The sequence below is a fragment of the Ambystoma mexicanum genome, chromosome 4q, assembly GCF_040938575.1.
Source record: "Ambystoma mexicanum isolate Mex_15411 chromosome 4q, UKY_AmexF1_1, whole genome shotgun sequence".
NCBI lineage: Eukaryota > Metazoa > Chordata > Amphibia > Caudata > Ambystomatidae > Ambystoma > Ambystoma mexicanum.
The window spans coordinates 440,939,503-440,965,074 of record NC_090928.1 but is presented as its reverse complement, the minus strand read 5'-3'; the positions used below and the strand labels follow the sequence as shown (position 1 = coordinate 440,965,074).

The following is a 25,572-nucleotide window of genomic DNA, read 5'->3' as shown; positions in this document are numbered from 1 at the left end:
TTCCATATGTATTTCTACTGTTTGTGTGATTGTGGGCTCTGGAGTACACCACTCCATGAGCCCCACTTTTTATGTGGGTTACACAGCACCTTCAGTGCAGTGACACAGGGCTTCCCACTGACTCCATTTTTCTGGGGCTGACTACTGTCCTCCAGAAAACAGGTAAAGTTGCCATTTACTTTATGGAGTTATTTAAAACTACAGACCCAGAACACCCCATCTTACATGGAGTACGGGTAAGGGTTAACTCCTATCCCTTTTTGTCTGTGCCTCTCTGAGCTTTGTTTTGCTCTTTTAACATTTAGACTTGGCTGGTGGCAGTGGTATCTACCCTAACTTTTCTACCGCGATTATACTACATAACTGTGATACTGTTCCAGGCTATTATGTTAGCTTCGAACATAAACCTGCTTGACCAAATACTCTTTCTTTTGGCTCCGGTCGGGTTTATTCGCCATTTCTTTTTGTTAAAGTCCTACTTGTGTTTTACTTTGCGCAGCAAACAAGGTTTGCCTTCTTTGTTCACCGTCTTTTGGCAGACTTCTCCCAAGAAGCCCTCCTTTTGGTGCCTGGGTGTCTAGGTGGGCTGAATGTGAGGGAGGGGTGTAGTCACCCCTGCACAGGGTCTCCTTGGAAACCCAAGTCGCACTTTGCGTCCATTGGCTGAAGGGGTTGTCCGGGCTGGACAACCCCCCTGCTGAGTGATTGACAGCCAGGCTGTGTGAATGGGGGATTTTCGCATAAAAGGCAGGACTCTTGGGCTGGAAGTCAGAGTCGCCACTGGAACTGCAAGGAACCGAAGAGAAGTGGAGAAGAAAACGGCTGCTGCAACTACCGAGTCCCGGTGAAGCCCTGCTGCAGTCCTGAGCTGTCTACCCTTCAACGACAAGAGAAGATCCAGTCCGGAGTCTTTCTTCCCTTGAGCCTGGTGGGATCAACCAGCTCAACTTCCACAGGCAGAGGATGCTTGTCTTGGTCGAAATCGCTGCACACAGCTGTAGTGGTCCGGATAGCCACCTGAAGAGCCTCTCCTGTTTTAAAGGAGCGCACCTTTTATTCACTGTTGCTTTTGCTGCTGCTGGCTTCATCCCTGGGTAGTGCAGATCGCTCCAGACGTCGTCCTTGTCACCACGACTGAAGCCACAGGAACCGTGAGTCTGCAGGAACTACCAGGAACAACTGCCATAGCACCAGCTCTTCTTCACTTTGAATAAGGTACTGTGTCCAACTTTGAGGAACTGGGGAGAACCCCTTTCTCCTCACTGAAAACTTGTCTTCAGCTTCCTTCCCTCTTATAACTTTTTCTTCCTCTTTTGACAATATCTAAGTACTCCTGGCAATCTCGAATCGTGTACTGTACTAACCGTGTGATCCTCGGCAACAGGAACCCTGTTCCACTTGACACTGGCGCAGGCCTATTGACTTTTATTCACTTGTAGGAAAGTGTCCTCTGATTCTATCTGCCTTGACAAAAGTATTGCCTATGATTTTTATCCCCAACTCTCTTATGTTGGTTCATGTGCTAAGTGTGTTTTAACTCCGGTAACATTTATTCCCGCAGGTACGCCGATCTTTAGTAAGACCGGACTGTCATTACTGTCAAAATGTGATTGCATCCGTATCCCAGGTAACGTCGTCGTTTCACAACACCGGTCTGTCAAATCCAAAGGTACTTACCTTGAATTGTGCTGCACAAAGCGAATTGGTTGTGTGTAGTGTATTTTACCTGTGGTTTTAAAATTAATAGAAGTGAAGTGTTTTGTGAACAGATGGCCGAGAAATAAATGTACTTTTACTTTTTAACCAAAAACCTTGAGTCAGTGTTTGCTTGAGTCACAGTTATTGTAGTCATTTGTGTAATCTCTACTAATAATTTGCTCTTGTAATAAGTCTGGCTGCTCTGATGGTGCTACCACTTTAACAGTGTAGTACAGGCTTGTACCAAAGGTGAACTTGTATTACTACTTGTAGTCTTAATTGTGTGTAGTGGTCCCTAAGGGCACTGCACAGGATTCTGCCTAACAGGCGAAAATCCCCACCACTGGGGGTATAAGGAACCGCCCCTCCCCCCAGTAGAGATGTCACAATCTATCTCCGAGTCATACTGAGGCGCGTTTGCTTACGCAGCACAGTAACGTCACGGGGAGAGGCGGGGAATATGAATGTTTTGATAATGTCAGGCTCAGGGGCGGGGGAATTGATTTAGTGCCGCAAAAGCAGGTCAGCCAGGGCGATCGGGGAAAAGATAGGATTATCAGAAAATGGCGGCTCCCTGGTGCTTGTTTTCGCGTGCGTTTAATGGACGAAAACTCGGGTAAGGTCCATAGGAAAGTTTTCTAAAATCGAGCCACTTAGGCTTAAAAAAACATGGCCGACCCGTAGGGACAATAAACATTTTTACTAGACCCTGCCTTTAACATGTTACTGAATTTGGACAAATCCAAAAAGAGCCATCAGGAGGCGAATGTGTGACTTCATGACCAGCTCTGATATGGCCTCATGGGCACGGGACAATTATTTAGGGTACTTTGCCGTCTGATTTTAGCCAGAGTAGTTGAGTGCACTGCAGCAGATGACTTTCTCCACTTGGCTCCTGTACTCCTTGAAGGGTGCAATTAACTCTTGATTTCGCGCCTTGAAACACTTGTGCACTTGTGTATAGGCGCGTTACAAATGCCATATCATATATCATAATACCTTATGCCCCTGGCCCGAGCACCAGCCTCTCCATTGAAAAGATTAAGGTTGAGAGCAGCGCTTACCAAAATAAGCGGGGGGAGCTGACAGATAAAGATTCCAGCAGTGGGTCTGGAGTCTCCATTTCGCTAAACTGTGATCAGCCCTGCTGCCGAAAAGAATGGCACAGTGAAATGGCATACACAAGAGCTTGGAATGTACATCCTGATTAAACCAGAAGGTTGCATTAAGAAATGCCATTTGATTGCAGTCCTTTATCCCATGCCATGCTAGGCGGCCCATGCTATCCAGGCTGGTCTTGAGGATCTGCTTAGAAGGAGAAATTACCTACCGTAATAGTCTTTCATCTGATAGACATCCTCATCCAGCTCTGCTGCTTGGAAAAAACTTTGACAGGGGGCGTAGTGGAAATTGACAAGGCTGTCGATTGTCGATCCGTCTTGCTCGGTGCTCGATCGTCGGCTCCGGACCAGGCGTTGTATATATACGATGTCACTACGCCCCGTACCTCAGTTCCTCACTTTTCCACCGTGCCCGACCGCTGCAGAGGAAAATAGTGGGAGAAGAAGGCTAAACAGCCATTAAGAGGTCAACAATAACACTTGATGAAAAAAACCTGTTGGAAGACTTCCACAGTAGCCAGAAACAACAAAAAAAAAATCTCTTTTTTTAAAAGATTGACTGAGACCGTAACTGTCACCCCAGGACCATCACCAGGTGTCTACTCACCCAAGATGGACGCAAACCACCTGCCAAAGCTTTCTGAGCAGGGATGGATGGAAGGGCAGATGAGGAATCTGCGGGAGAAGAATCCATAGAAAGAACATTACGACAAGTAATTTCTCCTTCAATGGATTGCCTTTCTCCCGCAGATTCCTCATCTGATAGACTCTCCAAGCAGTGGAGCAAAAGTTCAAAGTAACGTTTTGCAGCACTGCCCTGCCAAAACGTGTGTCAGCCCCACTGTAGTGCCTGGTAAATGTATGGAGTGAGGACCACATTGCCGAACAGCAAATAATTGCCGCACGGCAAAATTCCCCAACTGGGACCCCCCCTTTGCAAGGTCATAGATGCAGAGACCCCTCTGGTTGTATGTGCCGTGATGCCAGGCGGCAGCTCAGAGCCTGCAGACTGATGGCTTGTGCAAAGTACAAGATAATCCACTGTGATAGCGTCTGCTTGGTTACAGCCAGACCTTTCTGTGCTAGAGAGTAGGCCACAAATAATTGATCAGATTTTCAAAATTCTGATGTCCTTGCGATGTAAAAACTCAAGGCCCTTTTGGGTTACAACCGATAGAAGCACTCTTCTTCCTTAGAAGGGTGTGGCGCTGGGTAAAAGACTGTCAGGTCTAGGACTGGTGAAAGGTGAAACTCAGATACCACCTTCGGTAGAAACCCCGGCCTTACTTTAAGTGAGACCTTCTCACGAAAGAACTGCAAAAACGGGGTTTTACAACAAAGGGTCTGCCATTCGCTGACCCGCTTAGCGGATGTAATTTAAGTCAAAAAGGCTGTCTTCAGAGAGAGCAGCCTTAAAGAACAGGAGTGCATGGGGCCCAAAGGGAGCCGCCAACAAAAAAGTCAAAACCGGATTTAAATCCTAATCTGGGACAACAAAGGGAGTTGGCAGAAATTTATTCAGGAATTGGGCCATAACCAGGATCGAAAAAAGGAACCTTCATCCGTGGACCTCTTGAACACAGACAAAGCTGCCAAATATCCTTTAACTGTGGTAAACTGAAGGCATGCCGAAGCCAGTGACAGAAGGACCTCCATCACTGTGCTGGTGGGGCAAGAGATGGGGTCAATTCTGCCTTCCCTGCACCACGCCGCAAATCTTCGCCACCTGCACTCATACAGGGATTTCGTAGACTGTCTGTGTGCAGCCAGCAACACCTCGAGAACCTCTTCAGAGAGGTCCCAGTCATATCATCTCATCCTCTCAAGAGCGTAGGCTGAGGGATTCCGGGTTCGTGTCAATCACTTGACCTTCCGACTGGGCGACGAGGCAACCGTAGAGGTGGGCTGATGGTCAGATCCAGAAGGTCAGAGTAACATTTCCTCCTCCCCCAGTCCGGGGCGATCAAGATCATGGTTGCATGAAACCTCTTCAACCTCCTGAGAACCCAAGCGATGCCGGGATGGGAGGGAAGGTGTAGTGGGGAGGGTGTTGTGAAGTTGTTATGTTGTTATTTATATGGAGACAAGGACATGCAATGCTAGGAGGTATGGAAGCGTGGAGCTATCACTGCTTTCATGGTTCTGATGATGTCATAGAATGTGTAGCTGCTTGTTCAGTCCCCTGTGTTCTATATTTGTCAGTTGGAGTTGTCCCTCGCTTACATTAGATGCTACTGATGTGCTGGGGGTCTTTTTACCTGTTAACTAAATAAATCCCTAAATTAAAGACTTACCTGCCTCCATGAGTGTCTTCATAACAGAGGGAAGGTGCAATCCACCAGAAATGCGTCCCCTAGCATACAGTTTGCTGGGAATTCCCTCAAGCAAAACTGTGTGCACCTCCTGTTGGATTCCGTGGCAAACACGTCTGCTGATGGGGTACCCCAGTGAGAGAAGACCTAGTCTAGGAATTCCTGGCACACTTCCCACTCGTGTGAGACCATGCTCTGCCTGCCCAGAGCATCCGCCAAACTGTTCTTTGTCCCCGCCAAGAGAACTGCAGAGATCAAGATTTGGTTCTCCAATAGCCAGAACCACAGCTGCATCGCCTCTCTGCAGAGGAGGCGGAGGGAGCACACAGCACCTTGATTGTTCAGGTAGTGCATGGTCACAGTATTGTCCATCAGAATCAGGACATGCTTCCCCTTCAGAGACAGGGCGAAAGCCCTCAGGGCCAACTTGATGACCCGTAACTCCAGTCTGTTGATGTGCCACCTGGCTTCCATTGCTGACCAAAGGCTGTTCATCTGCAAGTCCTTACAGTGAGCGACCTAACCCTTCAAAGACGCATCTGTGACCACTTGGGCCTGAGGCCACAGAGGCCAGAAGGGTTCCCCAGCCATGAGATTGCTGCTGTTGGCCTAGCAACCAAGGTCGTCAACCACTGCCTTGGACAACCTGAGGGGATCCGTGAGGGTTGACCACTGACCCTGTAGGCGCCATTGAAGAGAACTAATTTGCAGCCTGGTCTCTGGCACTCGAACAATACCATGAGGCCTAAGAGGCGGAGGAAGGAAGGTGCTGGTAAGCAGTGTGGTTCCGGAACAGGTTCACCATCTGCACAATGCTGTTGACTCTCTCCTTGGGAGGGAAAACCTTCCCTACCCGGGTGACTAGGACTGCCCCGATGAACTGGAGCCTCTGGACCGGTATCACATGGGACTTCACGTTCAGGGAGAAGCCCAGCCTGCGAAGTAGTGAACAGGTGTCCTCTAGATGGGACACAACCTCTGTAGACTTCCCTTGGATCAACCAGTTATCCAGGTACAGGAATACGTGGACACTGGATCTCCTGAGGTGAGCCGCAACTAATGCCAGGAGCTTGGTGAAGAACCTTGGAGCGGAGGTCAACCAAAAGGGAAGCACTTTGAACTGACAGTGGGTGCTCCCTATGAAGAACCTCAAGAACCTCTTGTGCTTGTGATGTATCAGCACATGGAAAAAAGCATCCTGCAGATCTATTTACACCAGCCAGTGCTGCCATTCTAGTGCGTGGAGAACCTCTCTCAATGTCACCACCTTGAATTTGTCTTTCCTTAGGAACTTGTTCAAGGCCCTGAGGTCCAAAATGGGCCAGACACCTCCTCCCTTCTTGGCTACCAGGAAGTACTGGTAATACCAGCCTGATCCTCTCTGCTCGGGAGGTACCTTTTCAACGGCACCCTTCAACAACAGTGCTCTTAGTTCTTGCTGGAGCTCCTTTCCCGGTTGGCTTGGAGGAGGTGTGGGTCTGTCTGGCGGTTTCCTTAAGAACGGCAGACAATAGCCCCACCGCACGAGCTCCAAGGCCCAGGCGTCGAAGGTAATCTCCCACCATTGGGGTCAATGCTCTGACAGCTGTCCACCAACCGGTAAGTCGTGGGAGGAGAAAATCAAAGCAGCTTCGAGGGCGGAGCCACCCATGCTGCTGCTTGCTGGCCAGTGGAAGGCCCTCTGTCCTTTACGGAGCACAAAAAACGCTTCCGTCCCTGCCTGCGGGAGCTGCGCCTTCCTGCCATAAGGCACATAACACCTGTAGCCCCTTCCCCTAGAGGCGAAGCTGAAAGCATGCTTGGCTGAAAAAGAAATTTGCTCTCAAAGGGCATGTCCAGCAATCTGTTCTGGACGTTTTGGTGAAAAGCCTGAAGATCGTAGATAGGCCCGTCTCCTCAGCGCCACAGATAAATCCCATTGAACGGCCTACACAGTCGGCCACATCCAGGCCAGTTTTCAGAGACTGCCTGGCCACCTACTTCCCATCTTCCACCAGCTGTACAAAGCCGTCTCGCCTGCTCTACCGCCTTCCAGAGGGCGAAAGAATATTTAGCAAATCCACCAACTACATTAGTGGCTTTCAGGGCCATGCTGCCAGACGTGAATACTTTCTTCGCCATTGCATCAATCCTCTTACCTTCCATGTCAGGAGGCAGAGGTAGAGGACGCCGCCCTGGTGGAAACTGTGGGTGCATGCACAACAAGATCTACCAGAGAAGGGTGAGAAGACAAAAAGGATGGGTCTCTTCTTGCCGGCCTGTAGTTCACGGTCATTGTGGAGCTGACCGGAGGAATGGAGCAGGGGTGCTGCTACAAGGAGGCTACTGGATTGGCGATCGCCGGGTTCATTGGCATATATCTTTCTGTAACTGGACCCTCGTCCAGGATGTCTGTCACTTCAAGTGTCAACCACCCTATCCACTAATGACCAAAATTTGGCATGGTTGTGGGTGTATGGCTGGCTCTGCTGAAATTCCATATCCCGGGATGTGTCCAGCCCGCTGGCATCATGGTGCCCTTGTACCGCCAGGGGGTCTGCCTGATAAAGTAGTTGACGCCACCCATCCCTGCATACACAAGATCAATGTCACCTTGATCATCTCTACCATTGGCGCCCAAGATCGACACCATGGAGCCGAAGAAATCGGTCCTGGAGAGTGGGACAAAAGATCTGGCGCTGAGGGCTTATCGCCCGACGTCGACAGAATGGCTGTCGATTTTGAACGTGGCTGGGGCAAAATTTGCCGGGAATGCCCAGACCCTGAGGCTCGCTGGAAGGTGCCAGCATCAAGTGTTTAGGTGCCCTTCTCGGCAACGAGCCAGAAGGCTTTCCTGACACTGATGGAGTCGGCAAAGGGGCCTGCATGGGGTTGGGAGTAAGAGCAGCACTGCTGCCACCGGGGTTTGCTGCTTGGGCAGCACACCCGAACCTACAGCTGCATGTTTTTCAAACATCACCAACATTTGAGTTTTAAACTCTTCCCACTCTTGTCGAGTGGTCGGCCCAGTCAACAGCTTACCTCTTTCCGACGAGAAGTCGGAATCGCGTCTTTGATGGTGGCGTCTTTTCTTCTTGTGAGACAATGAGGAGGAAGAGTAGCTCCTCGAGCAAGACCGCTTCTTTGTCTTACGCCGATGTTTCTCGTTTTCGTTTTTGGGTGTAGGCCACTGAGTCTCGGCCTGGGAGGACCAAACAGCCGACCGCGCAGGTGATTGATGGCGGTCCGGCCAAGATAAGTTTGGCTGTCCTCTCAGGCACAGATTTCGAGTTCATCTTCGCACATGACGTGTACGCCTCGGTGTCGTGACACGTGCCGAGGCACACCATACAGATGTTGTGTGGGTTGGTGACTGACATCTTAGAGTCGCAGTCAGTGCACCGTTTAAAACCCGAAATCTGAAGCGCAAACATCTCACGGTCGAGATAGAAGCAAATTTGATAAAAACACATCAAAAAAAGAGTCGAAAGACTCGATAACACTATGTTCCTCAGAGCAGTGTGTCGAGAGCACAGGAAAAAAGGCACTGAGCTACAGGGCGTACTGACGTGGTATATATACGACGCCCATCGTCCCGTCTGGAGCCAATGACCGAGCAAGACGGATCGATGGTTGAGACGAGGTCCACTAAGCCCCTTGTTGAAGTTTATTACGAGCAGCAGAGCTGGATGAGATTATCTACCAGATGAGGAATCTGCAGGAGAAAGGCAATCCATTGAAGGGTATGTTATATGACTCCTTGGTATGACGCTGAATGTCGTGAGGCCAAATTAAAGCAAATATATTATTCTAAGAATGCAGCCACCCTTGAGAGTTCATTCCTGCAAAAAGCCAGACTCGACTATAAGGATCTGCTTAGCAAAAAGAAGGCAGATTATGCTGGTTCTATCGGGGACACTCTGCTAGAGGCAGAAAATAAAGATATGGCAGAGTTCTGGCGTTTTATAGGTACCAGGCTAGCAGAGAATATGTCAGCCCAACATGGCTGTATCCCAGAATCGTTATGGTACTGGGCATTTCAAAGGTTTATATTGTGAAGTTAGAAATCATCCCCAAGTAGCAGATGAGTATGAATACCTCAAGACCACAGGCAACCAACCCCAAGGTTCTTTCTGTAGAAGAGGTTAGTATGGTTCTGGCAAAACAGAAATATAACAAGACACCAGGTCCAGAAAAGATCCCTGTGCACTTCTTTAAGTCAGAACTCTGTGCTTGGACACGAGCATGACATGTCTATTTAATGCTGCTCTGGCAGTTAACATTGCCCCCAAATCATGGACAAGGGCATTATGTCATTGTACAAGAAGGGTGGCCGGAACAAGCAATCCAATTACAGACCAATTTCCTTGCTGGATTCAGTGGGTATGTTATTTGCCAGAGCAGTACTAAGCCACCCTGGATGAAGAAAAGAGATCTGATTAACCATATGCAGGCTGGTTTTCAGATTGGGTTAATCACGATCGACCAGTGCATGAAACTGCATGTTTTAGTGGAAAAACATGTGTCTTTGCTGAAAATGAATCCATACTGCATTTTGATAGACCTGGAAAAACGTTCAACAGAGTCCAAAGAGCCAAACTATGGAATGCCCTATTAAACTAGAAATCCAGCCTGCACACTTATCAGCATTTTTGATGCTCCACTCAGACAATGAAGCTACGGTAAGGTGGCATAAGTGGAAAAGTGTCTAGGTCACTAAAAATCCAAAAAGGTGTACTTCAAGGGAGCATACTTGCACCAAAATTGTTTGGTTTATGCATCAATAATATAATAGAATCAGTCCTGTTCACTACTACAGACGCCCCTAGGCTTGCAGACGATAGATATCCTATATCGATGTTCACTGACGATGCAGTACCCACTTCACTTATACAAGCTGGGCTAGAAAAACAGTTCAATACATTTAACAAGTTGTGTAACGACTAATTCTTAAATATCAATGGTAAAAAGAACCTAAACTCTCTATAAGGCTGGGTGGAGCAAGGATTTAACAAGTAAGAATGAATGACTTCATGGGCTTGAGAGTCACAGAAAAGGGTTACTGGAAAACTCATGTCACAAAAGCTGGTATAATTCTGAGTAAATACAGAGGGGAAATCACACCTTTCTCTGAAGCCTTTGGGAATGGAGCAGCAAGAGTTTCAATTGAGCACACACGCAGCAAGCTGTTAGGCAGAAACCTGTGCAGTTCCCTTAGGGACCACTGCAAAAGATTTAGGACTACAGGTTGGTTGGCAGTTAACCCAATTGGTAGCAGTCTGTACAACCCAGATTTACCTGGTAGCTGTGGCTGAACAGTCAGACTTCTCTCAAGATGAGTTAGGCAGTATATAGAGTATACACCATAGGTACAGAGATACAGTAGCACAAGCAAACAATTACCAGAGCTTTGGTGTAAAAGTATATAATTATTTATTTAAAGACACACTTGTAAATTACACTAGCACAAAAAGAGGTAAGTAAATTCAACACACAGTCACTATTGTATATATACAACCCCGATTACTTATTAGACAAGTCTTAGTGAGAAACACCACTTATTTTCAGACAGAGGTGAGCGCTTAACATAAAACGGCACTCTAATAAGTTATAGAAAAGGGGAGGGAAAAGGCAGAGTTATGAAAGCACACAATTTCAATACTTTTCAAAGAAACACAGTGAGGCAGGTTAGGCAAAGTCTACTGGAGAGCAAGGAAGTTCAAATGCCAGGCCCACTCTTAGAGAGAGCAAGCGAAATGTGTCCAGGATCACACAGTGGGGTTATGCCCAAAGAGTCTTTGTAGATAGTTCACAAAAGATTGAGATCAAGTCAGGAAAAGTTAGTTAACAGGCCCCAGGCTAACCCATGTTAGAAAGACGAGGATTTACTGTCACCCCGAACGATCTGTCGCAAGGAATGCCTGGCGGGACACAGTACCTGAAACGGGAAGAACGCTCCAGCGGGGGCAGTTGTTCCTGGCAGCGGGTGCAAGTCGATGTTTCGTCCAGAGGAAGAGGACGTCTCGACGTGGAGGAAAGATGAAGATCGTTGCACTGCCAGGGAAGAAACCAGCCGCAGAGTTTTCCGGTTAAAAGGTACTACCCTTTTCTTCGCGGTAGTGGTAAACCGTGGTATTCCGGTTGCCGGGGTGCTTGGCACAGACAAGGCGGCCACGAGATGATCCAGGAAGGCGAAAAGACGGGCAAACTAGTTATCCCCACCAGTCAATGGAAGAAGACTCTCCGGGCTGGAGATCTCCTCTGTCGTCGGGAAAAGTGGTGAGACGGTTCAGCAGGGCTCCATCGGTGGTGTCGTCGTTGCAGTTCGGCTCGGCTTCTCCCTCCTCGCATTCTTTAGGTCCTGTGGCGACTTCTGAAGTTCCAGTACCCAAAGCCCTGCTTTTATGCAGAAAACCCCCATTCATCAGTCCTAGCTTTCACTCAAACATGCTAAGTGGTGAGCCGGGCGGCTCACCACTGGGCCAATCACAGCAGAGTGCGACTTGAGTTGCCAAGGCAACTCAGTCCAGGGTGCCTAAACCCCCTCCCACAACCCCTGTGGTACCCAGACAGAGTGGAACCACTTTTGAAGGCTTCTGTGGAGAAGCCTGCCAAAAAGTGGAACAAAGAGCTCGACTTGGGTTGGAGTCACAGAAGCGAACACAAACGCCATTTTGGAACAGAGTTTCGGCAAAAAATACCAACCAGTGAATTTATATTAATTTAATAAACCGGCGGTATGTTCGAGGCTTTTTTAAAAAAGTGGTAGCCTCGAACAATGGGAAAATCCCATAGGGATATATTCGCGGTCGAATATAAAAAGTAGTATCCACTGCCACCAGCCAAAACTCGGTCGGGGGGGACTAGACAGTGCCCCCTCGAACAACAGACCCCGGGGCAATCGAATTGCCCCGACCAGTACCTCCACAATATGATGGGTTGTACTGGTTCTTTTCACAATTTGAGACTAGTAAAGCCAATGGTGACTTTACATGCCCTGGGAGACAGTAGTCAGTCCCAGGGTATGGAGTCTATGTTTGGGGGTCACGACGACACCCCTGGGTTACTGCACGGAGGGTGCTGTGTAACCCACATACCAAAAACACATGAAGCCCTATGGGGTAAAAGACCCCATAGCCCATAAAACACACACAAAGTCAAAGGAACCCCTCAAATCATGTCTAAGAGTGGGAGAAAAAGTGTCTCACTCTTAGCAGGAGAAAAAAATAAACCCCAAAAGTCCAGCAAAGCTGCTGGGGGACTCAATAGGTTTGGGAAATTAGCCTTAACAGAGAATTCTCCCTAACACAAGCCCAACAGGCTTAATTTTATGGCCCAGAGTCTTGGAGCCCAAGAGGAGTTTGGGTCTACCTCACAGCACACCAACTATTCCCTTACATCTTGAAGTTGGTATGCAGAGCATTCATTCCCTAGCTAAGCTGATACCTCATATATTGGGTAAGAGTTCAGAGTTTTCCACATCTGGGAAAGTACAAGGAAGCTGTAAAGGCCTGGAAGAGGTCTGATGGCCAGACATGCATGATGCAGCCGGAAAGCCACCTAGAAGAACAAGTTACTTACCAGCTAGTATGTTCCTTCAACGTATTCCACATCTTTAACATGTAATGGGCACAGCTGTGTTACTTCGGAAATTTTTCGGCAGAGGGTGTCCTGCGTCGATGGCGTCGGGTCACTGTCCCTCAAAGGCCTCACGAGGGCGACGTCAGCGGATATTTTAAATAGGGCGCACTGCGCCCGTAGCCTCCGTTTATGTTTTTTCCTCCATAACGTGCGACATGCTCGTACACAATGCCTGCTTGACTGCACATAGCCTTGAGGGAACGCAAGCTGCAATTGCATAGGAAGTTCTCCAGAGGGGCAGGCTGGGAGGGCGATGTGGAATACGTTGGAGGAACATCCAGTCATAAGAACGTTACCAGTTGGTAAGTAACTTGTTCTTCGAATGGATTGTGTCCTCAAACGTATTCCACATCTTTGACAGACTCCCAACGCAGTACCAGAAAATGGAGGAGGGAGAACAATTTAGAATACCCAATCAGATGGCAAAATAAAGAACCGCTTTACCAAAGGCCATATTTTGACCATGGAGCGTATCCAGGGAGTAATGTTTGACAAAGGTGTGGATAGAAGCCCATGTTGCTGCGTTACAAATATTCCTAATAGGAACTTCTCGCTGCAGGGCTGTGGAATTAGCCACGCCCCTAGTGCAGTGAGGGAGGGTCCTTTCCCGCCAATCTGTAATATTCAGTAATGGTGAGGATAATCCACCTGGACAACGTCTGTTTGGTAACAGCCTGGCCCAATCGGTGTCCAGAGTACCCCACAAAGAGTTGATCGTCCACTCTGACCCTGGACATCCTATAAATATAAAAGCTCAGAGCTCTCGTAGGGTCCAACCAATGGAGTTGCTCCTCTTCCTTAACAGGATGAGGAGGAGGATAGAAAGCAGGAAGTACCACTTTCTGGCTTAAATGAAACTCGGACACTAACTTAGGTAGAAAGGAAGGACGTACCCTCAGTACAACCCTAAGACAACAGTATCAAAGGACAAGTGTGCAAAGGTTCAAATGGAGCAACCATCAGGAATTGCAAGACCAAATTCAGATCCCATAGCGGCACCTGAAGTGGGCACGGCGGGAACACATTAGAGAGCCCTTTTAGAAATTGGGAAATCAAAGGAATCTTAAAATAAGAACATTCTTCAGATGAGCACCTGAAGATAGACAGCGCCACAAGGTATCCTTTAATGGTACCTACCCCTGTGGGCCAAAGAGAGCAAGAAAGACAGAACCATGGGAATGGAACACTGAAAAGGATCGACATCGTGTCCTCTGCACCAGTCGCTAAACTTACGCCAACGACAACGGTAAAGAGATTTGGTTGCACGCCATCTGGCCAAAAGCAACAACTCCATCTCGTCATCCGGGAGGTCCCAATCCTTATATCTCAACCTTTCAGATACCAAGCGTGAAGGATGAGAGTCTTGACCTCTGGATGGAGAAACCTGACCTCTCGGTAGGGAAGGGGGCGTGGAGGGCAGATGGACATTTCTAGAAGGTCCGGGTACCATGCTCTCCTGGCCCAATCCGGACCAATGAGGATCATGTGGGATCCGAACCTCCACAACCTCCGTAACACTTCAGAAATGACGGGGACTGGAGGAAACACGTACAGAAGTGGGAATGACCAGTCCACGACAAATGCGTCTCCTAAGGCTCCTCTCAGAAGAAATTCCCTTGGGCAGAATCTCTCGCACTTCCGGTTGGCACTGGTTGCGAAGAGATCCACTTGTAGGGTTCTCCAAAGGACAGAGATCTCCAGAAGGACTTCCTGAGGCAACTCCCACTCGTGAGAGACCATGCTTTGCCTGCTCAGAGCATCCGCCGCCGCATTATACTCTCCGGCCAGATGTACTGCCGAGAGTGATATTCCTTGCTGTAATGCCCGGAACCAGAGCTGCATCGCCTCTCTGCACAAAGGGAGTGACCCTATCCCCCTCCCCCTTTTTTTGGTTGAGGTAATGCATGGCCACTGTGTTGTCAGTCATGATCAGGACACTCTTCCCCCGCACAGACGGCAGAAAAGCCTTCAGGGCCAGCCTGATGGCCCTCAGCTCCAACAGGTTGATGTAGAGTTTGGACTCCGACGGAGACCAACGAACGCTGGCGGTCAGATCGTCGGCATGAGCTCCCCATCCTGTGAGGGAAGCGTCTGTCACTACTGTCACCTCTGGCCATGGTTGCCAAAACGGCTCCCTCGTCATCAGATTCCCATCGTTGGCCCACCACAGACGATCCTACGAGACCGAGAGTGGAATCTGAACATGATCCGATATCTTGCCTGAGAATAGTGACCACTGCATCTTGACGGCCCATTGCAGGGATCTCATCCTCAGTCTGGTCTCTGGCACCAGAAAAATGCAGGATGCCATGAGGCCGAGCAACCTTAAGAATTCGAAAGCCGGAAGAGGCTGGGCATGTTGAAATGTGTCCACCATCTGCACAATGTGATGAGCCCTCACGTTGGGAGGCAAGCACTTTCCCAAGGACGTGTCCAACACAGCCCGATGTACTGGAGCTGTTGGGAAGGTGTCAGATGCGACTTCTTGAAATTGAGGGAGAAGCCCAGCTTGTGGAGGGAGCAGCAGGTGAGGCTGAGATGATGCATCGCTTGCTCGGGAGAACGTGCATGGATCAGCCAGTCGTCTAGGTAGGGGTAGACGTGAATCCCCCTCGCCCCAGAGATACGCTGCCACCACCACCACCACCATTAGCTCGGTGAAAACCCTTGGGGCGGAGGTCAATCAGAATGGCAGGACCCGAAACTGAAAGTGCGAGCTGCCAGCCACAAATCTCAGGTACTTTCTGTGCTTTGGATGAATCGGCACATGAAAATAAGCATCCTGTATGTCCAGAGACACCAGCCAATCCTGAAGTTGAGGGGCCTTGAGGACCTGAGAAAGAGTGACCATCTTGAACTTGTCCTTCGTGAGGAGTTTGTTCAACCAACGCAAGTCCAAGATGGGTCTCAATCCCCCGTCTTTCTTTGGAATAAAAAAATATGGGGAATACCATCCGTTGTTCCTCTCCGCTACAGGCACCAGTTCTATAGCGCCTTTCCTCCAGCAGGGTCAAGATTTCCTGCACAAGGAGCAGATCCAGAAGCTTCAAAGAGAGATTCCCTGGTGGATTGTCGTGAGGCCGCTTTGGAAAGGGAAGGCAGTAGCCGAGGGCTATTGTATCCAGAACCCACGCATCCGAAGTAATAGCTCGCCATTCTTCGGGATGCTGAGACAGTCTGCCCCTAACCGGCGAACAATGGAACATGGTCTCATAGCTGATTTGGAGCGGCTTTGGCACCTCTATTTCCCCGAACACCACTGGTACTCTTTCGTTGACCCCTTTGACTGGAGGCTCCTCCCCTCCACTGCTGTCCCGTAGGACGAAAAGGCAGAGGTTGACACACAGCTGCAACCTCTCAAGGCTCTAGTCAGCCTTGCTGCCAAACAAATGCGCACCATCAAAGGGCATGTTCAGAATACTGGCTTGTACATCCGGAGCAAAAACCAACTTCCGCAACCACGCAAACCTGGTATTACGGTGCTCGCAGCCATGGACCGGCTAACACTGTCGGCCGTGTCCAAACCCGACTGAAGGGATTCACACATGGCATCCTTGCCATCTTGCACGAGAGCAAGGAACCCATCCCTTTCTTCCCCGTCGGGAATATGCTCAGCCGCTAGAGAAACACAATTCCACAGAGTGTGTGAAAATCTTGCCAAGGCACAAGTGTAGTTGGCTGACTTCAGCGCCATACTCCCCACAGAAAAAACCTTGCGTGCCCAACCATCGAATTGATTGTCGTCCCTATCAGGTGGGATGGTAGGGTACGCCGCCTGCCTCGAGGTGGCCGTAGCCGCATGAACCACCAAACTCTCAGGAGTGGGGTGAAAGGAAAGGAAGCTGGGGACGCTACTGGAAGGGCAGTATTTTTTAGTTAATGACTTGTTAACCACCGGAAGAGACTCTGGAGTCTGCCAAGTAGCCGCCACCCTTTTTTGCAAAGTCAAATGAAACAGCAACACTGGGTCAGTGGACGGACCTTGATCCAAAATATCAGTGAGGTCATCCTGAACAAAAGCCAATGGAGGACTGGACTAACCAAGATACTCAGTAACTCTAGCCATCAATCTCCTATAGGAGGATTCTGCATGAGGCTCAGGCCTGCCAAACTCCACCACTGGAGAAGTGTCCAGGCCACTGGCATCATGCAATGACTGTCATAACTCCTCCAACTGACCGTCTCCGGAAAAGACAGGAGCCTCATCAGGCTCGAAAGGGTCAAACTCTAAATCCAAACTCTCCTCATCCTCATAGATATCATGCAGAGGCTGAAAGAACTCCTGCCTAGGAACAGGAGTGGGCCCCGGAGTCAACAAAAGGCTTTTCCGTCTTGGCTTTAGCCTTTCTTGGAGGATCCATAGTACCAGGGACCTCCCCTGGCAAATTCCGGCCAAATGGCCCCAAAAGGCGTCGAGGTCTCAGAGGGCTGGAGTGAAGGCAAAGCACAGACAGCCGTACTCGACGGACACGGCGCAGACAGAGTGGATGGCGACTTCCAGCCCTTACCAGACTTCTGTGGTTTCGCCGGGGACAAAGACTGAGACCTGGACCTAGCACGTCTCTGGCGAACAACCGGAGCCTTGTCCCAACGGTACCTCGGCGGTTCCCGATGTTTATCACTCCGAGGACCCGGGCCCGAAGGCACACAAGCATCGGACCGAGACCGTTCCTTGCCGGCTTCTTCCGAAGGCGCGGATGGAACTGTGCCCTGGGATTGGAAAATCGCCAGCATCTGCTCCCGGAAGGCCTCCCATTCCTCGGGAGTCGAGGACTTAGTGGACAAGCCACTTTCCTCACTGTGCCATACTCTGACGAGGACGGGGAAGTCGACCAGTGACGTCGCTTCCGGGAGTGCCGAGGCAAGGAGGACGAGTGGCAGGACCCACTCCGGGATCGAGATCCCCGGGACTTCTTCCGATGAGGAGAGTCACCCCTGGAATCGTCGGTGGACATCCCTTTCACAGCTTTTCGGGACTTACTAGGTTTAGTACCCCGACCTACCTGTAACTTCCCCTTATGCTCCCGCAAGGCCTTAGCAGTCAGCGACTGGCATTTCTAACAGTCGTCGGTGTCATGACTCTCGCCCAGACACCACAAACAAATGTGGCACAGGTCCGTAATCGACACCTTACAGTCCCGGCAAGTCTTAAAGCTAGACCGCAGAGTCGGAGGGGTAGATGAAGACACACGAGGCGAGCCGAGTTCTCGAAGCAAACACGTTTGCGGAAGAAAACGAACTGAGGCTACGGGCACCGTGCATCCTATTTATAACATCCGATGACGTCACCCTCGACGGAAGCCTTCAAGGGACATCGATCCGATGCCATTGACGCAGGACACCCTCTGCTGAAAAATTTCCGAAGTAGCACAGCTGTGGACATTACATGTCAAAGATGTGGAATACGTTGGAGGACACAATCCATTCGAAATGGAACCCTTAGACAGTGCCTTCCCATGATTCACAGGTCCAGAATTCACAAAGAGTTGAGGTCTTCTGAAAATCCTCTGGGCGTACCACGTACAACTTCAAGTCACGAGCAACGTCCAAGGAATGCAACGTTCTTCCCGCTGGTGTAAAGGGATCGGGAAGAAAACTGTCCGAACCAAAGGCTAATTGAGGTGTAATTCTGAAGAAACCTTTGGCATAAAGGTGGGGTGGGTCTGCAACACCAGGGGTGGACTGGCCGATACGGAACTCTGGAGATTTCCCGGTGGGCCTCTGCACCCTGGGCCTCTTTTCTGTGGTATTTCCAAATATTCTCATAGGAAAAGCATTGGGCTTGCTGAAAATGTGTCATTTGGGGCCACTTTGATCTTTATTTCCAGGGCCTCTTTTGGTCCCCAGTAATTATTTCCAGGGCCTCTTTTAGTTCCCAGTCCAGCCCTGTGCAACACCACCCTTGTAGCGGGGAAGGACAAGTACAGTTGCTTACAGGAGAGGGCCTGGAACTCCATGACCCACCTGGCCGAGGTGATGGCCACTAGAAAAGTAGTCTTCCACGAGAGAAACCACAAAGGGGTTTCATGCATTGGTTAAATGGGGCCCCCATGTGCTTAATCAAAACCACGTTGAGCTCCAAAGCTGGAGTAGGAGCTCAACGTGGTGGAAAGGTTCTGAAGAGGGCCTTGAGGAACTCCTTGATGAGCCTGTGCGGCCACAGGGAGGGCTTACCATGCGCCATGGAGTAACGCTAGATGCACCTTGATAGAGGCGTGAACTAGGCCAGCCTTGGCCAGTGAAAGCAGATACGGCAGGAGCTGTGGAGCTGTGATCCGCAGAGGGGTAATCTTGTGAGTCCTGCACCACACTGTGAAGCGTTTTCACTTGTGTCCGTAACAAGACAGTGTAGAGGAAGCCCTGACCTTTGCCAGGACCTTTTTGCATTCAATCGGCAGGGAATAATGTCCAAACTCTCGGGCTGTAGGAGCCAGGCCATGAGGCTCAGAGACGCTGGGTCGTGATGCAGAATCGAACCGCTTTCTCTGGAGAGATGATCAGGAAGTGGAGGCAGCCAGATGGACGGGGCCACTGACAGACAGAGCAGGTCCACGTACCAGATCTGCAGAGGCCACACTGGCGCAATGAGGATCACCCTGCAATGGCAATGTCCAAGTATGTTTTTCACACGTAGCAGGAGGGAAGGCATACAGGGAGAGCCTGTCCCAACGAGAACGAGCAGGCCTCCCTCAGGCTCCTCGGCTGAGGAAACCTGCCGACAAATCTCTGGCACTTTGAGTTTGCCATTGTTGCAAAGAGGTCTATCTGGGGTTGACCCCACTTGCACAAGTGAAGGGATACTTGAGCCTGATCAAGCTCCCACTCATGGCAGGACCCCAGCTCCCTGCTGAGAGGGTGCAATGGTGATGAATACGGACGAGGAACATGTCCTGAAGAATGGCGCAGTGCCACAGGGAGAGGACTTCCAGGGAGAGCGCGAGGGAGCGCGTCCCGCCCTGCTTCCTGATGCAGAACATGGTGGTGGTGTTGTGTGTGAAGATATGCACCACCTTCCTCCACAGCTGAGGTTGAAATTATTTGGGGGCCAGACATTGATGTGGAGGTCTTTCTCCTCCAGGAGCCAGAAGCCTCTGGTGTGTGACTGTCCGGTGTGATCCCCCAACACTTCCGGGGAAGTATCCGTGGTCTGGCTGGTACAGTGAGGTTTGAAAGGGAGCACCTTGCGTGAGGTGTGGGCATACTCCCCACCCTCTAAGTGCTTGCCGGAACTCGTGGGTGAGGGCGATCTTGTCTGTCTAAGCGTTCGTGACCTGCAGCCACCTTGTGTCCAGAAACTCTGGAAGAGGCCTCAACTGGAGCCTGCAAAAGGGAACAAGGTAGATGTAGGTGGACATCATGACCACCAGAGACTTGATGGCTCATACGGTCGTGGACTGTGCCAACGACGGGTGCTGCACCTTCCCCAGGATGGCAGTCACCCTCTCCTCCGAAGGGGTAGCTGTGTTGAGACGGGTGCCGAGGAACAGAGCGTTCTGTGATGGCTCCATGCAGGAATTTGGATAATTAATGGCGAATCCGAGCTCCGTCCAAAGGTGTATGGTCTCCATTGTGTGCTGGTTTGGCAGTGTGTGGGAGCGGATGAACCAGTCAATGATAAGGGTAGACGTGGATGCCCTTGTGGCGTAGATGCGCCGCCACCAGAGCCAAGAACTTCGTGAACACCCTTGGTGCCGATTTCAGGCCTTGAACTGATAGTGCCGCCCCAGGACCACAAGCCGTAGGAACCTCTGATGTTTTGGGTGAATGGGGATGTGAAAGTAGGAGTACTCCAGGTCCAACGTCGCCAGGAAATCCCATTCCTGCAGCAGCTGGATGAGCATGTGCTGCAACGTGACCATCTTGAACTTCAAGTATTTGTTGGGGCGTCCACCCTCCTGACTTTTTCCGTACCAGAAAGAATCTGGAGTAGACTCCGGAGCCGCCGAGGGACAGGCTCTATTGCCCCTTTTATAACATGGCTTAAACCTTCTGCAGAAGTTGAGCCATGTGCAGTTTTTGATTCGCCACAGGAGAAATGCGAGGGCACCCATGTTGGAACTCCAAGGTGTGCCTTTGAAGAAGAGCATTGAGCACCCATTTTTCCGTGGTGATGGACTTCCACTGGTCGACAAAGTCCACTGGTCAACAAAGTTTGCTAGCCAGCCTCCCACTGGGGAGCGAATGTGGAGGCCTTGGTCCATGGCTGGTTCAGGCCTGCTTGGGTGTCTGTGTCCTGGCCTGTGGGTGAAGACCAAGCTGGCCCCTGCTGCGTAGGCCTGCAAGTGGCCTCTGTAGGCATCCTGGGTCATGGAGTGGGAGGGCTGACGAAAGGGGGTAGTATACCACTTGGAGGACCTGCTGGACTTCCCTCTTGAGGACCGAAAGGATGACAAGCTCCTCTGCAGCAGTATCCACAGCGAGCATGCGTCTCAGTTTTAATCGCTTGGAGCGTCTTGTCCTCAGCCTTGCCAAATAAATTGTCCCCATCAAAGGACATGTCCACTACCTTGGACTGCACATCCGTCCTGAAGTTCATGGCCTTCAGTCAGCCCTGGCATTGGAAGGCCACTCCATTGCCCATGTGGCTTAATCCAGAGTCTGCTATGTCCAGCGCCACCGTGATAGCATGGTCCGCGGCTACCTCGCCCTTTTGTAATATGGCTTCAGCCTTGTCGCCCGACAGGAAATCCAAAATTGGCACAAGCTTATACCAGAGCTCCCTGTAATAGCGAGACAGGATAGCTACAGCATTGGCAGCATTGGTGGCCTTGACAATGGAAGCCACGGTATAAATGATCTGTTTGCCCACTGCATCCAACTTATTGCCCTCCTTGCACCATGGAAGATGACGATGGGTTGGAGGAGCGCTTCCTGGCGGAGGCCGACACCACAGAGTCCGGAGAAGGCTGTCACTGTAGGCACCGGGGGGCCGAGTCTAGGACCTTGTACTTATTCTTCAGTCTGTCCCTCTTGGAGGGTGCTGTACCTGGCGTATCATCAGGGTCAAACCTTCCTTCCAGACGTCGTCAAGCAGAGGGATCAACATGACTGTCTTCCTCGAGGACTCACAGCCTTTAAAGAGAAACCACTCCTTCTCCTCCGGCACCCAACTGAAGAGTGCAGACGCCGTGAGATCATGGTGTGGAAAGAGCCAACCTCGTCCGGTGGCAAAACCCTGGTGGGCTCATCGGCACCCACAGGCTCCCCGCTAGCGGGGATATAGTCATACTTGTCTGCACCAGTGTCAGTATGAGGCGGTTCCTCCACCACTGGGGTCAAAGGCCTATTGGGCCAAGTTTGCTGCAGCAGCGTTGGCTGATGCTTCGGCCCTGAAGGACTACGCTGCCTCTTCGGGCCAGCAGGGCTAGGTTGAAACTTCAGCATTGGGGGATTTGGCCTGGGAAGGCTTCTGGCCGGTGGCCTAGGAGGGCTGTAGACTGAGCCAGACACAGGATTGGCAGGCAGCCCTTGGTGTATTTCTGACACCAAGGTGTGGAGGGTGGTGAGAATGTCCAGTGATATGTCCCTGGGCACCACCTGGGGTGCAAACAGAGCAGTTGGCAACAGATTTGTGCCGAAATGCCTCAGAGGGGGAAGTTGGTTGATCCGGCTCCCCACGTCACAGAGATCCCTGCTGGGACATGGGACCAAGGTCTCCATCGTGATCCGAGTAGTAGTCCTTGGCCACTTGTTCGTCATATGAGCTAGTATAGATGTGCAGGGATTTCCTCTGAGACCCCATCAGCACTGTCGGGGAGATCCTCACCGGCCTGTGAAGAAAGTCAGTTGGAGGAAGCAACTCCCTCAACCTACCCCGAATCCTTCGGGAGCGAGGCGACGATGAGAAACTGTACTCCGAGGGGTGCATACACTGCGTCGTGGTCTGAACAGCCGCAGCTGCAGGTGGACGCGGAGGCAAAGCCACTCTTGTCGTCGTCGAGGCCCTCGTAGACGAACTAAGGATGGTGGTCACTGACGGGACTGTCGAAAAAGGTGGAAATGGATGAGGTCGTAGATGGGTTTGTGGTCATCGACAGGGCAGCCAGACGAGGCGGGCGTCTTGAAAGATGAAGTAGTCGACAAAATCATGGTCTTGGAGGAGGATGATGTTGTCGACAGGGCTTTTGACGGGCATCCCGTAGGCCTCTCCTTCGTGGACTTGTCCTTGAAAGAGGATCTGTGCTTCGAATGGTTCTTGGACTTTCTTGCTGAATGGCTCCCCCTCAACCGACAGGCTCACCATGGATGGAGATGGGTCTTTCCCGCATTAGGTCCTACAGCTGCAGTGACCTTCATGGGAAAAGCATAATGGAGCTTAGTGTTCTTTTGGGGCATGCTCAAAGGATCTCTACCTCTTTTTCTCAGAGGGAGCACGCTCATGAGACTGGCCGGTCCTAGACGATCTGGAGCCCCAGATTAGCCAGATATAACAGGAATGTTAACACCATAAGAGTGTCACATAAAAAAGGATCCACATTCTTTTCTCTGCAGCAGCTGCAAAACTTGTTCCAACGGCAACGAAACAGAGATTTTGTTGCTAGCCTTCTGGACGAAAGCAAAATCTCCATCACATCTTTTGGGTGTTCCCAACGCATCTCAACCTCTCAGAAACCATGTGTGAAGGTTGAGAGTCTTGACCTCTGGATGAAGAACCCGACCCTCCTCTTGCGAGAGGCGGTCCTACCTTTGCTTAAGACGTATTGTAGGGCAGACTGACATGCCCAGAAGGTCCGGGTACCACGTCCTCCTGGCCCAATCCGGAGGGAGCAATTAGGATCATGGAGGGGGGCGGGGCTAACTAGACATGGGATAAGTCGTGGATACTAAAGTCTCCTGCTGATCCAGAATGATCCAAGGTTGCGCAGGCAACGGAAATGGTGCAGGCGAAGCTATAACAAACCTACAGTCGTGGGAACATAAGAGGCACGTTGTGACCAGATACTGGAGCTGGACCGAGGTGTGAAACAGCAGGTATAAGGAAAAAGAAATGCTGCAAGGGTCCGCAGAGAGTTGACTAAGATGGCAGCCGCGCTTTAACAAAGGAAAGCGCTGATGAGCTGCAGAGGAACACCATAAGGATTGTAACAAACGCACCGAAGGAGACAATTATAGGCGGCAGTGAGAGCTGTACAAAGCGGAGATATCAGGTACGCTTTGCCTGCTGGTCCGGAGCATATGTGAACCGTACTAAGTTACCAGAGGCACAACGGGCAGCGTACTGAGAGTGGAATGGGCGAGATAGATCATAGGCATTTCGGTCAATCAGGGGGCGGTTGCTACCAGCGGACCGCTGCCCCCTGGAAGACAGAACCCCATTGGTGAAGCCGGACTGCCGTTACACAGGCATAACGAAGGCAGCACGTTGCTCCGGGTAGCAGGCTTGTGAGACGTGGGACAAAAAGGAAGAGTCATAGGAACAAGCGACACGACTGATCGGGTGGACACAAGAGCTACGAGTGAAGTGCAGCCGGCAGAGTCTGGGAGGTACGCAAAAGCTATTGAGCTCGGTACACTTGAGAAGGCGAAGCCGTGACATACACGTATTGAAGCACCCGGAGGGATTAAGCAGCCACTCTGTATTGTGATAGAGCCCCGCACACGGAAGCGCAGCCCACACTCTTGTAGAACGGACACAAAGTACCATTAAACACTTGGCGCAAAAAGAGACCAGTATCCAGAGAAGTACAACAGCTTTAGTGGGCGGAGATGCGGCCTGTACCCAAGGTGGAAGAAATTGGGGAGTGCTACAGAGCAAGGGCATGCATTATTCACACAACAACTGTGAAAAACAAACAGCGTATTAACAGACTCAGAAAAAAAAGAGAAACAGGAGAACCACATAGTGAAGAGCTCCTTGACTGTAAGAACACAAGACGAAAAGAGGAATATGGAGCATGGCTATTACCCAAGTACATAAGGGACAGCACAAGGGATAGAATACTGGCAGCAGGATAAAATAATACTTGCAGATGGCAGCATAGAAGTAATACTCTACACAGCAGGGCTCTAACAAAACAGAGCTCTCATTCAACAAGTAATGGAGAGTAGAACCTAAAGACAGGGTTACGCTGTCGCCTCAAGAAACGGAAGCCAACGCTGGAGAGGTAGCCCCGGCAGTAGCCCTGAGAGGACAACTGGATAAAGGACCAGAACTGGGGCTGCAGGTATGGAGTATGGGGAGAACTGGAACCCAGAACACGAAATCTACACTAAATGTGTAGAGACAGCCTATCCGGTCGCTTATCTGATCCGGACACAAAGCAGATAGGTAAACAATCCGGAATCAAGTGTGGGAAAGGAGCTGGAACACTGCCACAGTAATCTGTGTACACAAGTGTGGGGCGGTACAGGAGTGCTAACACCGCAGGACACTACAGTGAGGAAGGTGCCAAAAGGAGCCCTAACATCAAAGGAAACAGCTGAAATAACAGTGGCGCACAACAATTGCCGGGTTAAGACTGCAACTGCACTGCCCCTCGGAGTAACTACAGGCCCAAGCAGACAAGCAAGCACAGGTGACTCAGACACATGATTGGGATCTGCAGGTGGCAAGGGTAAAACCCTGTATTTGAAAGTTGAATGTAATACAATAAAGTGGTGTCCGGCGGAAAGAAGGACCCCCACTGCGTCACTACAGAACAAATGGCGTCCAAGCCGGTAAAATCCAAAAGGAAACAACCGTCAGTAGACTTCTTCACCAAACCAGCTCAGCTAGGGGAAAGTGCAAATACTGTGGGGCACAGCATGCAAGGAGAAACAGTCCCGATACGTGATGATCAACAGATCCTAGCAGCCATTGCAGAAATTAAATAATGGGAGTC

General features: G+C 50.5%; 1 protein-coding gene across 1 annotated transcript in view; it reads right to left on the bottom strand.

Annotated features, from left to right (window-relative positions):
• The window catches only part of USP34 (ubiquitin specific peptidase 34), a 3,618,222-nt gene that overhangs the window by 1,886,820 nt on the left and 1,705,830 nt on the right, over window positions 1-25,572 (bottom strand). The window lies entirely within an intron of this gene.